Below are 13793 nucleotides of genomic sequence, written 5' to 3'. Positions count from 1 at the left end.
GGCTACGAAATCATTATGAAATTTTCATACCTATTGTTTGCAACAATTATTAATTAACATCAGGCAATAGTTAAAGTAATGCTCTATAGCATGTGTTGTACAAATAATCGTTTTTGATACCCTTTCGCGTGGAATATTCATTTTTGGTCGAAGAATCGAATATCTACGCTAAAATCACAGACGAGGTATAAGAGTAGATCTTTCACCTAATGTAATTTTTCAGCCCGAGTTTCTGGGGTCCCGGGACCCCATTACCATTTTCGTGTCACTCGCAACGTTATCAACAGATTTAGAAATTAACACAAGAGGAAGCGAGACAGAAAATAAAATTACATAAATTTTATTATTTTTTAACGGAATGAAAGTTGTATGGTCCAGAATTGAGCATCGATCGATTAATTTCATTGGAATAACCAATCGATTGAGATTATTTAAAGATTTCAAAATTATTAAAATACGTAAGGATCTCATTGATAAATACACCGCAAATCCTCTATTTTTTATTTTAAATTATAATATATTATTTATTTAAAAACTAACTCGGCAAAAACGTATTTGCGACTCGAAATCAGTGTTATTAGACCGCACACCAGGACGAAGAAGGTATGTGGAACTAGAAGAAGAACGCAGCCATTAGCTCATATTATTTGCTATGTAATTAATAATTATATTAATTACGTAGTAAATAATATGACCCGGGTCTCACCACGTGGAGGTTGCTGCGACTGGAGACCCACCCTAGCCTCGCCCCAACCACCCTTCCTTTGGCGAGGAATTCGAATACCTATCTAAGGGAGAAGCTATCGAAAAGTTAGAAACGAGCTAGAAAAGGAGAGTTCTTAAAAGAACTGCCCAATCAAGAGACGAAGAACCTAACTAAATGTCAATACATGTGAGTTGATACACATGTTTTCTAAAAACGAAATTGAAATGTGCAACTGCACGCACGAACTCTGACCGATGAAGAGATCAAAAACCTAACAAAATGTTGATACATGTGAAATAATCCATCGCATGTTTTCTAGAAACGAAATTGGAATGTGCAACTGCACGTATGAATCCTGATTACTAAATTATCGATATGTACTTTATTATTAATTGTTCCTTCTTAAATAAATACTTGCATTATGACAGTGCCTAACAAGACACTCGTACAAAACGAAGAAAGGATCCTGAAGATCCAACCAGAAATGTGCAACTGCACGTATGGACCTTGCATATTCGAATACTAATATGTATCTTAATATTAATCATTCCCACTTAAATTTACGCACACGTTTCGGTAATATTTAATAAACGGCAGGAGAACGCTTTTTTATCTTATAATCTATATACATTTGTACTTATATTCTAACGCAATCTGTAGAAACATGAGGAAATATGAGGAAATATTTTCTTCTTGGTGTCTTCGTCACTCCCACGATGTTTTCCTGAAACAAAAACTCATATCCAATAAAATATATAACTCATATAAAACAAATAAATATGAAAAAATATTTCTTCTTGGTGTCTTGATTAATCCCACGATGTTTCCCTGAAACATAAATCAGACAATAAATAAAATTGTACAAAGAAACTAACTACATCAAGCTACTTCAAACTACAATAGAGTGGCACATATGGGGATGAAGTTAGACGTTTTAAATATCGCAACACTACGGGGCAACAACGCGATAAATCAACAATCGCAACGCTAATTTATAATAGAAAAAATTCCAAACGCGACTTGTAAGAATAAAAGCAACCCGCGAATGGTAATTATTCGCAACACTACCCTGAAAAGCAAACGCGAAAAATAGTAATTCGCAACTCTAATTCGCAATCGCGTTTACTAAAAATTCGCAACGCTATTTTTAAAGCAAACGCCCGGTTCCTAGGTTTGCGTAAAGACAATCACGAATCGTATTTATTCGCAGCACTAATACATCAACGCGATAAATATTTGTTCGCAACTCTACGAGCAAACGCGAACATTGTATATTATTCGCAACTCTAACTTTAATCAGGGGCTATTGGTACATGTACATAGACATGTACTGGCCACAAAATAAACTAACTACTACTAGTACTACAATTGGGGTAGAATTTGGGCATTGAAAATATCGCAACGCTAAATAAAAAATCGGACGATTAATCAAGATCGCAACGCTAATTTATAACGTGAAAATTACAAACGCGGTTGACATCCATTATTATATATATAAAAGAGTAAAAAAGCAACGCGAATCGTGATTGTTCGCAACACTACCCTGAAAATCAAACGCGAAAAATAGTATTACGCAACTCTACGAGCAATCACGTTTATCAATAATTCGCAACGCTATTTTTAAGCAAACATTCGGTACCTAAGTTTGCAAAAAACCAATCGCGTATCGTGTCAAGGCGCAACACTACCCTGAAAAGGAAACGCGAAAAACAGTGATTCGCAACTCTACAAGCAAACGCGATTATTGGATATTCGCAACTCTATGTATATCATAACCGCGAGTTATGGGGAGGGATGGCTGGCATGTATGGTGCAATTATGTACCATCAGGTACATGCATACGTGAGCGAGTCAGAAAAATAAACTAACTACAACTACAGACGAGTTAAGTGACAAAGTAGTAACAGGAATGACTTTCCATTCTCATCCGAGGATGAAGATGAAAAGCCATTTGTTGCAGCCCACTCTTGAGACAGTTTGTCAGGGCCTTTTCTTTCTTCGGCGGTCCTGCCGATGCCTGAAACTTACGAAAGACCGGGCTCGAGATTTTGTGCAATACGTAGTCTTCCAACAATATACGAATTGTTGCAAGAGCATACGTGGTGAATCTCGAGCGGGACGAACGTTTCGAAAGGGACCTGATCCCGACCGCGAGCGCGAGAGAGCGACTTTAAGAGTCGCGCGATTCAAGGAGTCGAAAATAAAGCCGAAACAAACAGCACAAGTGCACCGTTTGAATCAGCAAGATTTCTACTCTCGAAATCGTAACTACAGGAACAGAACTGCCACGCGAAAACGCGCCTACCCGAATTACTAATGTGGACAGTCCTGCCCTGACCCTGCCTACTTAGGTTTAAACACACACACCAGAGAATAAGTTACCTACCTACCTAACCCTATATTTAAAAAAATGCAAAACTCAGTCTCTCAAACAAACACTCCACGGTTCTCATTCTGAATGTCCGGGCGCGACCTAAACTAGAGAGGACTCCCCGGGGTTCCTCCGACACCCGGACACAACCTCATTCATACTCTAAAGGTACGTACCATTTCTGGAATCGACTGACAAAGCTAGTGCCCATTGCGTACTTTTATTATTTATGTAAAACATTTTAATATATCTGATATAGTCTTTATTAAAATATACTCTATACATATATGATTATATAAGATTGAAAAGCTAATTCATTATGCATTTAACAATATCATTGACGTGTATGCAATACGAACAATTGCCAAGTAAATAATAACTATAAGTTTAATATTATTATTGTGATTGTTATGAATCTAATGTCAAAAAATTCTGTATCTGAATTATGATGAACTTTTGATACGATGCACTTCCACAACCTAACCACAAACACACATATGTGGACAGTGCATCGTGCACGAGACACTAGCATTGTCAGTCGCACGGATAAGTTATTATTATAAATGTTACAAACTAAGTCATCGTGCCCCGTTGCCTTCGCTCGTGCAAATAACACTTGGGCATGTGCATGAACTTAGGCAACGAACACGGGAAAGTATCCTGAAAATCCTGACTAAAACAACTGGTTATTAATAATTAACTAAACGGTATCTATTCTCAGTTAAAATGACTCGACTTGTTATATGTAATATATCAACAACAGAGTACGTTAATATTGAAAGACATTATTATTCAAGAAAAATTTGTGACTGAAATTTAATTGTTCAAAATGTAAGACTTTAATAAAGATTTCATGATAAAATAATTTACTTTGCAAGTTGAAATAAATTTGTTAAATTATTATTTAAAATATGCAATTAACCTTGGTCGATTCTGTCGTCAAAGTAAATTTAAAAAAAAATAAAATTAACATGCATGTTCCTTTGAGTTCAAAATCGACCAGTCGCGAAACGCCTTCTTGCACATAAAATACATCGTATGATGTATTAATTAATAAAACGAATATTTAATAATTATATTAATGATGTAAGATATTTTACTCAATCATACGATTAATATAATGTTTTCACATTATATTAATTCATATTCTACTCAATTATTTAATTCATATAAAGATAATGAACATATTTCATATATTTTATCAAAATTGTGTAATAATCATATTGTGTAATATTTATTGATAACATTAAAAAACGCGAGTGCAAGAAGACCCTAGCCTGCACTAACAAAATATAATTCATGGGTATTTTTCATACCCGCGGTCACTTAACTCGTCAAAAATACCAAGTATACAACTGGTCACCCGTATTGATTCGGATATTTTATCCTACAACATGGTTAGGGACCAGAGGAAACAAAATAGCATGCGACTCACCAACTGTAGAATTCAAGCACCCGGGCAACGATGTCGCCTAGTAGGAGTCATCAGCGAAGTCATCAGCGACGTTAGAAATGAAGTCAGCATCAAGGTCAGCAGCGAGATCATCGTCGAATTTCTCTGGATCCACAAGTACGATGATGAGATGTCAGGATCCTTTAGAAGGAAAGAGTAAATGTTTTTACGAAAGGTTTCTACCGTATTTGAAAACTTGATGGCAAATTTAAATCAAACAATTTTTTTTAAGCGTACTCGGAACAAAATACAAAGGATACTTACATTTTTCGCACGTGAGCATCGCCAAATACTCTTTTTCGTATAGATACAGGTTTCTTGTCGAAACGTGTTCACAAACTCTCAAAGCATTATGGCGTCGCGTCTGTAGCGTGACCGTAGTTTGGCCGCAGTTGAGAGTCTCATGTGGTTGAATTGTAATTACGAGCTGCCACAGAAATAAAACACAAATTTGTTAACAGTCACTTATTAATATTGGATAAATGCATCGATGGATAATGACGAAAAGAAGAGAACCGATTAAAAATGAAAAATACGTTTGACCGTAGTTGAGCGTCTTATGTGTTTGAATTGTAATTACGGGCTCTTATAGAAATAAAACACAAATTTGTTAATATGCACTTATTAATATTGTATAATTGCATCGATGGAGAATGACGAAGAGAATAGAAATGGTTAAAAATAAAAAATACGTACCTAATTAGACGCGCAGCTGTCAACGCACTTCTCACACCACTTTCCAGACGAAGAATGACGAACTGGATCGGACACGTCTCCCGCGCGAGGAGTGGGGAGTGGGGCGGGGAGTGGGGTGAGGGAGTCACGTAGTCCGTCTCGACTCTTGATGTGTATCTTCGAAATAAAGGTTAAACCTTATATCTCGAAGAACTGAATATATTTAGGATTTGTGGCTGCAAAATACATATAAAAAGATATCAGATAAACAATTAATTACTTAATTGACGTTATATTCTTGTGACGTCAGAATGCAAGCTTGTCATTGGCTCTGCTAGAACATCGATACATTCGATTAATTCGATAGTGTCTCTTAAAAATGACATATCGATGTATTATACTATTCATGGGTAATCAAGTCGATCGAAATATCTACTTAATGACATGTAAATATATTAATGTTTGATCGAAAAATTAATCAATGCTTTTCATGTAAATTTTGTAGTTTATGTATAGAATACACAAAAACATTAATATTCACAATGTTTGACTAAATGTATATTCTAACCTGTTACTCGTCTGCAACTATTTCATGTCTAGTCTAAAATATTTCTTAAAAGTAATTTTATTCCAGGGTCGGTGCTTCGAGACGCTTGTGCTTTGGAAACTCGATCGGTCTGTGTTTATATCTTTGGTCGCCGGGCTCTCAACTTCACCTTCAAGCAGGGCTCGTGACTCTCTGGTCGCGTGGCACGGGATACTGTGTTGTTTACACGTCTACACGATCCCTTGTCTGTGTCCTTAATCCGTGTGTCACGAAAAAATTATTGCTGCTGACATCTGCCCGCACAACAGATTACCCAATGGTATCGTCACAGAATCACGATAGGCTTTTATGTAGATCTAGTGAAAATTGAGACAAATAACTTTAGAAAATATACTACACACAAAAGGAACATTTATATAAGAAACCGATTGAAATTCAGGTGAAAATTAATATTAACACATTATATATTTCTATGATTAGAATTAATATATTTGAATCGATCTAGTAACTAGTGCATCCAATAACAGGTCGATATTCAAAGTTCAAGCAGAGCCAATCAGAAGCTTGCATTCTGACGTCACAAGAATATAACGTCAATTAAGTAATTAATTGTTTCTCTGATATTTGTTTATATTTATTTTACAGCCACAGATCCTAAATATCTATATCATCAATGTTATTCGAAATATATGGCTTAATCTTTCCTTCAAAGTATACATCGAGAATCGAGACGGTGTACGTGACTCCCTCACCCCACTCCCCACTCCCCACTCCTCGCGCGGGAGACGTGTCCGATCCTGTTCGTCATTCTTCGTCTGGAAAGTGGGGCGATAAGTGCGTTAACAGTTTCGCGTCTAATTAGGTACTGTAATTTTTAATTATTGTCATTTGAATGTCCCGCATCGTTCGTAGTACTCACCGTTAATCTTTGTTGGTGCTTTCATGTAATATTAACGCGTCTCTACTAGACATTCTGCCGGAATCGCGAAAAAAGTCGAGTCAGTTTCGTGCGTTTTCTTACACGTCTAATCGACACCAATTATGATATCTGTAAACGTAATTATCAATTCATAGACCATATTTCGGGTTCAGTCGATCTTTAATTTTTCATTTTATTTTTTGAATCTGAGCTTGAAATACGTCCCATGGATACCTATAGTGACGTACTAGACTATTTATGTGTAAATCGTCCAAAAAATTTGTCAAAAATGAAAATCGAATTTTTCAGAAAAATCGACAGGAGGAGGCTCAGAGATTTTCGACCAAAAAAAAAAATTTCACTTTCTTCTGAAACAAGTATGTTTGCTTGCAGGGGTCAAGTACAATCATATTAGGTGAAAAAATATTAAGCCTTCGAAAAAGATTAAGCAAAAGAGTTTCCTTCATTGAAAGAAGAAAAATTTTGCAGTCTTTCATTTTCAGTAGGGGCGGTCTCAACTTCCATTCATTTTCATATGATTGATTTATATGAGTTATCGTTTTTTTAAATTGCTAAACAAAGAGGACAAATAGGACAGTATTCTCAAATATTTTCAGATTTAAAAATTTAAAATTACAGTGAAATTTATTCAATTGTTTAGACCCAATAGTATTAATAGTATAAATATATGAACGCACGTCCATAAGCATAGTAAAAAAATGTCTTTTCTTTAATAGTTAAAATATGATCAAGGGGTCCTAAAACGTGTATTTCCGTAAAAAAAATTTTTGAAATTTTTGTTTCATTATGGTATTTTGCTTATACATTGTATACGCCTACATAGGTCGGAAAGTCAAAAATGCCTGGGCAGTCGAGAATCTCGGCTCGAGATTATGCGAGATCGAATTTCGGCTGTGTTAAGAGCAAGAAGGATAGACTGACATTCGCCGCCTTTCTCGAATCCTCGAAAAGATACGAAACGCCAGAACTCATATACAAGGTGGTTGGGATTAATGTGCGTAAGTGGTGGGGCAGTTCCCTTTGGTCACGGATCTGCCGTCTGATAATACTGCACTGTCTTTTTTAATCCCTCCCATAGTCAACTCACATGTATTTACGCACACATTACAGCTGGCTGCCCATCAATACTAATTCAGTGCCTAGTTTCTTAACTGACCGCCATCCATGAGAAGAGGCCGCTAAAGTCACCTCCGAATTTTCAGGTCGGTATGGCAGTCAGATTCGGCCGCGAAAGTCCATAAGGTGAAAAGTCTATTCATATATCTCGTCTGTGGTGAAAGGTCTACTCGTATACCTCGTCTGTGCTTTTACATTACTCAATTAGTTATGTCTGTGCCACTAGTTTCTAAATATGCGTCGCCAACGTGTTCTCGGAATGCCATCAGATGTCGCGATGTGTATCAATATGTATATAGGGTTACATAAAAAAGAGTTATCAAATTTATACACTACGTTATCAATTAAGTTCTTTAAAATTTGCCACTGTATTTTGCTACTTTTCATTTTTATTATTTATTAGTATCCTTGAACAAAAACTAGAAATAATTGAAACAGCTATGGGGATCGTGTGTGATCCAACGATACCAACCGAGGGTTAAACATAAATCCTAAATGCATAAACGACAGTGAATAATTTTCAAAAAATATTTCACACGAGACTTTCTGACCGGTGGACTCGACGATTCTTTCTCGTTTGCCTCTCCAGGGTTAATAACACATTAATTTTACTTCGCGTATGAACAACGAAACGTTGCATACGTCACGACAATAGAGCAAACCCATGAAAACGTACAGTGATTTTCACACGAGGCTGCTATTAGGGGTCAATGGTAAAGGCAGTTAAGAAAATTACTTTCACCCTGGTCGTTACGCTCTCCCATGTTAAAAATGCAGGAAACAGTCACGGGCGAAGTAAATCGAGCATCGAGCAACGAAAACACCGCGCCACAATACTGTTAAATTAAACAAATAACGCGATAGGGTGTGGCCGTGCGTTATGGCTGTCCCTAACGCTGTTGTGTCACGTGCCGTCTGTACAAACAGACACCATTCAATCGCGGGACCTGCAGGATATGTCATCAGCGTCGCATTGTCCGTCGAGAAGAGACGAAAGATCCCACGAATCGTCCCCATGAAAGCGAGATCGCGTAAAAAATAGGGGGGAGACGTATAAATATCCTCTGTCGGGGACAGCGTACGATTATTCTTAATTGATAGATTTCTCCCACGGCGCATGGTACATGAATAAACAGTAGACAGCGAATAATATCGATGGTCGAGGACATCGAAAAGGTGAGAATTAGCTGATCGCGGGCGGCGAGAAACGTTTTTTTCCTCGGAGAAGTAGCGTTTCTATAATCGGCACGATCGCTGACGATAAATTAAAACGCGGTGGAATCTAAATCAGGATCCAGATAGGCTGGCAAAAGGGCCCCGCTATGGAGAGAACCGGGAATCCCAACCCCCCTCTCGAATTTATTCGGCTATCCTTTTCGGCTGGAACTGTTCTTACGCGACGAACAAAGCTGGAAACTGACGGTGGACGAGAGAGAACGAAGCAACGGGTAGGATCGAAGAGAGAGAGAGGACAGGGGATGCTCGATCGTCTCTCGAGGCCCAAATATCCGCGTGGGCCATTCGGTTTTCGAGGAGCACCGGTCCCTAATAATAGGGTACACCGAGGATAAACAAACATACACGCCCCTGGCATCTCTCGTTGAGAGAACACACGAGAAGAAATGTAAAAGAAAAAAGAGAAAAGAAACAATTTAGCCACGCCACTTAAAAGATGCAAGGTGAAGTATGATAGATACCGAAAGATTGAACAGAAAATCCAGGCACATGCGTTGCCCGAACGAAACATCCGCGGCCCTTGGAAGTTTAAAATAAAGCCCGAGACGAAAAAGAGTAATGCCTTGTTATCTTAGAGTTATGGATCCTGTTTCTGATCGCTCGCGAGCAGCTATCGCCCTGTTCTAAACGCGTAGATCAGAATATCAACCGAATCCGTAAGATTTTCGACCTACGTTCTATCTTTGAGAAAATAATTTGCCCTATAGTCGTGTATGCTCTCTCGAGCCGGGCAACTTTCTCTTTAAATATTTTTTCGTATCATCCAAAGCAACAGAGATATTTACGATGACCATGTTAAGTGGGACGCGTTGCTTAAGGTCCACTCTCGTTCACGCGTATCATTTTTGCAACATGTTTCGAAATTCTATTTTGTTGAAAATGAAAAATATATTATATTTGATAGCTCGATGCCCAGGTGAGGGTCTAAGTAATGAGAAACTTGAAAGTCTAAAATATATACCCCGCAATTTCGTCAGGAAAGGTTCGTTTCGAAGAATTGCACCCCCGACGTTCGACGTCGATTTTCGCGTACGTATTACCGCGCCATTTCTTAGGATGAAAGCCAAAATGCACGTGGTGGGTTTTGAAGGACCTTAAAGTCCGCCATGTAATCAAGGAAAGTAAAGATACGAGAGAATGGAACGTTGGCCGACAGACATTACATCTTGGATTTTAGCATTGTTTCCGAATAGACTCTGGTACTATATATACATATGCATTTGCAGTCCACTCGACGATCCTAAAGATATTGCTGTGGCGTCGTTTCCTTTATTGCAAAGAACACAGAGCCACCAATATTGCCATGAACTACAACATTCGGTGTTAGAAGAATGCACCATACAAGGTGTTCGGCCACCTCTGGGACAAATTTTAATGGGCGATTCTAGAAGCCAAAATGAGACGAAAATTAAGAATACCAATTTGTTAATTGAGGCTTCGTTTAAAAGTTATTAATGTTTAAAGTTCCGCCTGTAGACATACATCCAATGTATTTTTTCGTTGTTTGAATTTTGAATTTTGAAGTTAAAATTCTTCAATCTGTCCAGGAGTTATGCTGTTTTAAAGATATACATGAAATTTTGAGGAACCTTTTGTAGCCAGAAATTATATTTTTGATAAGGAATTTTTTTCTCAAAAGTGCGTACGATTTCGGGAGTATGTCTATTCACCAAAAATGATTATAATTGACCCCCGCAATAAAAAATAATTTTTTTAGAACGATTTGAAATTTGTTAATTTTGTCGAAAAATTTCACATCTTCCTGAATTTTTTTCTCGAAAGTACGAAGGATTTCGGAGGTATGTGTATTCGCCAAAAATGATTGTATTTGACCCTCGCAGCGGAAAATAATTTTTTCGGAACGATTTGAATGATTTGAAATTTTTGAATTTAATTTTTTAATAACTTTTTAACGAAGCCTCAATCAACAAATTGATATTCTTGATTTTCGTCTTATTTTGGCCTCTAGAATCTTTCGTTAAAATTTTTCCCAGGGTTGGTCGAACATCCTGTATATGTAACGCGATTGGTAATTCTACATACTGGAATAATAAAATGATTTTAACATTATCGAAGTAATCCGAAAAATAAGAAAACGTTAATTCAAATCATGATTAAAGTACATACAAAATTTGAGTGTACTCGTTTACAGACGTTCCTATTTTTTAGTATTTACAGTGTTGTTACCCCTTAAACAAACTGATATTCGAAATATGCCGAGCTTCCTCTACGAACAAAACTTGCCCTCGTCTAGAAACATAGAGCGCAAGGACGAGTCCCGTCTTATTTCGTTCGGGAATCCTTAAAATATCGTATAAGCTTTTTAATCTAAATGGAAATACGCAGCGTGGAAGTTAAATGCCTTCGGGGTCGATTCATTTGTCTCTAGCACGTGCAAAAGACCAGCGAAGAGACGCGCAAAATGCGAGAGTACGAGGGTTTGAGTAAAGAGACTGGACGAAGAAGTGGTGGAAGAAGAAGACGAAAGGGAGGAGAAGATGGAGGAAGAAGACCAGGAGAAAGAAGGAGAAAACGAAGGTAGATGAGACAAGAGGCATTCTGGTTTGTGGGCACAGCCGCTGCCTGCAACCCACAATTATGATAATAGCCCCTGAGTCCTGAGTCTTGTTAGTCCAACGTGCAGCCAGCTCCTTTTATCTATATCTTTTTATTTTCATACTCGCCTTTTATATACTTCGTCTACTGCAATTTCTACTTTCATCCCTTTTCACCATCGTGAGATCGGCTGAACTCGAATCGATCGAACTTTAAACTACTCTTACGGCGCGTAAATCGTGAAACTTTCAAGGATTAAGAGCAACCCCCTCGAAGAAATTCGTACACACATGTTTTGCGATCTATCGCCTATCGTGCGTATAATAATGAAATTATTTACGAACTGCAATGGAACTATGAATTTATATCTCACGACGAACGTTTGCTATTCCAACGAGCTAAAAAAGAGAGGAACGCGGCACGATAGAAGCCACGTCGCTGTAATCTTTAAAAAAAAGATGCATTAAATCAAGTCGCGTGTTTAAAATTAATTAACTCAACTAAACCCTTCCACTTGAAGCGTTTCGCGCGAGACGCAGATTTCGCCTCGTCTATCTTACGATCCAACTAAATCGTAGCTTTGAACAAATGCCTCTGCCATTTGAAACCACTCAATTAAAGCCATTAACAGTGGAAAAGAAACCCTCAAAGGAATTAAAGGCCCGCGAATATCAAAAAGTCAAGCAACGGTGCGCGGGTCGTAGGAGGGAAGAAGTAGCGCACAAAACGCGAATGAAACGTACAAACGTTTCTGTCTCATTAATTGTAATTAAACCTAACGTTACTATCCGAAGTCGGACGGTGCCGTTTTTGCATTCGGACGGATTCAATGCTCGTGCGAGTGGATGGAACGAGTAAGAATAGAGACGGCGTAATCGGCATCGGCCGCGGAGCGCAAGGAAAACCGTGCGTACGGTTCCCGTTTATAAATGTTGTAAAAGGCGGTGGCAAACGGAGCACGGTTTAATTCACTTGCAGCGCGACGTCGGTTCTTTTGACAGCGGGGAAAAGCGTTAATTGGAGGCCGCGCCACGATCGAGCAAAGAAAGCATTTCAAAGGCGAAAACCTCGTGTGACAGTGCCCGCAGAGTTTTTCTCCTTTCACGGGACAAGGAGCAAACGTTTTCTCCTTTCCGTACACCCGGTACGTGCGCGCATTTTTCGAGGTTTCGCCGATCGCGCGTCAAAGCTTTCGTGGCCGGAACGACGTTCTATTGAAGAAGTCGCGTTGTTATACAGGGTGTATCCTAGCACGTGGAACCCACTGTAACGGTCGACTGAAGATGCAGAAACAACGATGAAAGTTCGTACAAATGCGTGCTCTATTTGGCCCTGTTCGCGAGCAAGTGTGAAAAATGTATGCTGGACGTACATACATGTTATTAAATTTGTGAAATACAGTGTACGTACGTATGCATTTCCATAAACGCTAGCTTTCAGAAACATGTCAATTCGACGGATTTCAGACAACTTTTTGTGAAAGCGAACACGAATCTACATTTATTTTAAGTTTTTTTGATTGTTTTTAATCTCACGCGTTAAAGTACACCCTGTATTCCTGTAATGATCTATTATTACGCGATTATCGAACAGACTAGATTTCAGGGAAAGGTGTAATCGACACACGTGGGAAGTTAATGGTATATGATGGAGCTAAATGTCAACGGAGAGTTGTCTACCGAAATAGCATATTGCGAATATCAAGAGTACGGAGCAAAGATAGGCAAAATTTTGTTCAAATAATAAAATAGAACTAACAACTCTTTAGAAACGTATAAACGTATATTTTTATTAAAACAAACCTTTTTTGTTTTTTTTTTAACTTAGAGGAAATCTTTTGAATATACTTCCGGTTCCTGTAAATTGTTCGGTAGCCGCTGCTAGGATAAATGCGGATAAAACAAGAATCTGGACGACACCGTCGTGATATACGACTGTTTGTCCAGATTAGACCCGACAAAGGAAACTGTTCTCTCTTCTTGACTCTGTCTTGATTTAAGCGAAGCGCCCCGTATTTGCTCTAGATTAAATGGGAGCTTCCAGGCACAAGCTATGGCGGTCCTTTCTACCATATCTACCACACTACGGTGGTATATACGCTTTGCGTTGTGCATTGCATTCATGACGCGTTCAGCGACCAAGAATATCCACAGAAAAATCTTTACGATTTTAAAATTCGCATTCGATCCTAAC

The sequence above is a fragment of the Colletes gigas genome, unplaced genomic scaffold (genome assembly GCF_013123115.1).
Source record: "Colletes gigas isolate AHSC1104 unplaced genomic scaffold, ASM1312311v1 Colletes_gigas_Sc00002, whole genome shotgun sequence".
Lineage (NCBI taxonomy): Eukaryota > Metazoa > Arthropoda > Insecta > Hymenoptera > Colletidae > Colletes > Colletes gigas.
Note: the sequence above shows the minus strand (reverse complement) of the source record.